Raw genomic sequence first — 2,924 nt, 5'->3', positions numbered from 1 at the left:
TTAATCCTCACCACCACCCAATGACTCTGCTTGTCCCCATTGTGCAGATGAAGAAACAGAGGCACGGAGAGATTAAGTCATCTGCTGAGATTATGTAATAAGGGGCATGGCTTTGATATTCCACCCTTGACTGTCTGGCTCCACAGTCTCACTCTTAATCGCTTCATTATACTACTTCTCTTTGGCTCTCCAGTTCCAGTCACTGCCTTCTTTCCTTTGCTACTATTGAATAGATAGAGGAACTATTGAATACTTGGAGAGTAATAGCAGAAAGCCCATATATTCTCATGATTCATTAAGATCTAAATTTGTCATCAATCCAAAGGATAATATCAGGATCAATAACTGGAAGAAACAAGGAAAAATATTCCAGCTCAGTGGAAGGAAGGAAGACTGCCAGCATGATGAGCCATCCAAATGAATGCATGGTCTTGAGAGGTAGTGAGCTTCCTGTCATCAGAGGGATGCAGGCAAGACTTCCCAACAGCCTGATGCAGATGCACATCAGCTATGAGAGCTGTTAAGGTTCTGTCCAACCGAGATTCCATAACTCCAGGAAATTTTGCTGATCTAGAAGAAATCATTCAAAAGAATAAGACACTAGGGATCATAAGAATCCACAGGCTTTGGATAGACCCAAGTCTATCCAAATAGACACAAGTCTATTATATTGGCCATTCCTGAAATCTCCTTCCTCACTCTTAGTCCACCTGGTGAACTTCTACTTATCCTTTAGAGCCTAACTTGAATGACACCTCCTTCAGGAAGCCTTCCCTCCTCACTCCATTCCTACTAGGCACCAGGCTCACCCAGGCCCTCCTCACTCTCTGCTTCTCTCAGTTACCTGTCTTGCTTCTCCAATTACATCTTTCTGACTATAGGTCAGTCCCTGCCCCTAGACAGTGAGCACCCAAGGGTGGAAACCAAGCCCTGTTTATGTCTCTAAATCCACAGCTCTTGGCATGAGGAAGGTGGTCAGTGAGATCAATTCAATTCAGCAAATATGTTTTTATATCACCAGTCTATTCTATTCCTCTCTGGTCATCTGTGTTTACAGACAAGGCCCCTTGAATGCCAAACACACTTTCTCTCTCCTGCTGTCTGACCTGTGCACATTCTGTAAATGATTTATGAATGGGCAATGTCAGAGGCTCTCTTGGTTTATTTCTTCTGGGCCCATATGAGGTGATGTGGCCACATTTCCAATGGCAGAGCCCCTCGACATTCCACAGCCCAGAGGCCCATGAGCACAACTTACTCACCTCACACCTGTGTGGACACTTGGATGCAGATTCCCCCATTAATGAAGGTCTTGCTGGGCGCTATGGCATGCAGGCTTCGGCAGTCAGAGGGCTGCCACACCAAGATCTCATCTCCTCCCCCGAGGACCACAGCCGATGATATTACGGTGGAGCAAAGAGCATTAAAGGTTTACTATAAACACCTAAAGCTGTCCTCCTTTGAAGGCCTGCTGGCCAGGCTGACCCCCACTTGGCATCTGGGAACTGGGGTTTTGGAGGGTCCCCTCCATTCCCTGATGAGAGTGGCTCACTCTACCTACACTGTCCAAACATGCTTCATGCTGAGCTCCTGCCTTCCTCCTGGGAGTCGGGAGTGGTGCAGAGCAGACAGAGGTGCCTGGATGGCCAGTCTTCGCCCCCAAACCCCGCCCAACAAAAGCCCTGGTTCTGAGTCTCTAATGAGCACCCCTGGCTGAGAACAGGTCACACGTGTTGCCACTATTTGCTGCTGGAAGAATGAGTGTGTCTTATATGACTCCACCAGGTGAGGGGTCTTGGAAGCTTGTGCCTAAGAGGTTTATTTGTTTATTATCACTGTAGTAAACAAACCATTGCTGTGAGGACCACTATACGCTGAGTCCTGGAAGTCCTTCCAGTGGATCATCAAACATGGGGACCTCCAGCACAGGGTGTGAAGGTTCACTTTGGCTTCAGAGTTGTGCGAGAGTTGGGGACACTCGCCCTCTGACCACAGCTGCTTCTGCCTCTTTCCTTCCAAGATTGTTGATCCCCAGGGCATACCCTACCTAGTATCCTGACAGCTAAACTCTGACTTGAAGCTTGGTTTCCTGGGAGCCCCATCTTCAGCAGATGCAAATGCAGCACTTCAGGGCCTACAAGTCACTGGGCATTTTATTGTATGTTAATTTCATCTCCACAACATCCCTATCAAGTTTTTCCGAAGGAGAAAATGGGAGCTGAGAGGCTAAGTGACTTGTCCAAGGTCACAGAGCCAGTTAGAACTGAGATAGATCTCGGGCAGGATGTTTCTGAAGTCTGCAGCCTCTCCTGAACCAAGCTGCCTTTCACCCATGGCTCTGAATGTCCAGGATTCTTCCAGGCTTTAGGACCAGTAAGCAAGCCCTCTCCCACTAAGTTATTCACAAAGGCATCTGGGAACCAGATCTGGGCAGCGCTGAGTAGGGGACAATTCCAGTCCCAGGAAAGGAGGCAGAATGCTGTCTCCCTGAAGGACTCGGAGGAGAGGATGAGTAAACAGGACTCCTGGAATGCTTACACCCACCCGCCAGCACACCTGCACACCCTGGCCAGACCTTGGACCCCCTGGGTCTCAGAGCGCAGCCCTGGAGTCTGCGCAGAGGACACGAGTCACGTGGGGCCTCATCAGCCGTCGCAGCAGCCACAGGAGCGGCCCAGAGAGTGACGGCGCTGAGAGGAACTTGGCTTCAGGCAGCCGAGGGGCTGCCACTCCGCACAGGCAGCCAGCCCAGCTGTCGGCTCCAGAGAAGACGGGGCGGCTGGGAGACGTGACAGACGGAGTCCCGGGGAGCTCATGAACCCCATCTGTCCATGGCGGGTGGGGGAGAGCCGCCCTCCCCCATTGAGGCGCGGGTTACACTGCTAACCATTCTAAAGTCGCACAGGGGCCCTGCAAACTCTGTT

This window comes from Bubalus bubalis, chromosome 11 (assembly GCF_019923935.1).
Source record: "Bubalus bubalis isolate 160015118507 breed Murrah chromosome 11, NDDB_SH_1, whole genome shotgun sequence".
NCBI classification, from domain to species: Eukaryota; Metazoa; Chordata; class Mammalia; order Artiodactyla; family Bovidae; genus Bubalus; species Bubalus bubalis.
Note: the sequence above shows the minus strand (reverse complement) of the source record.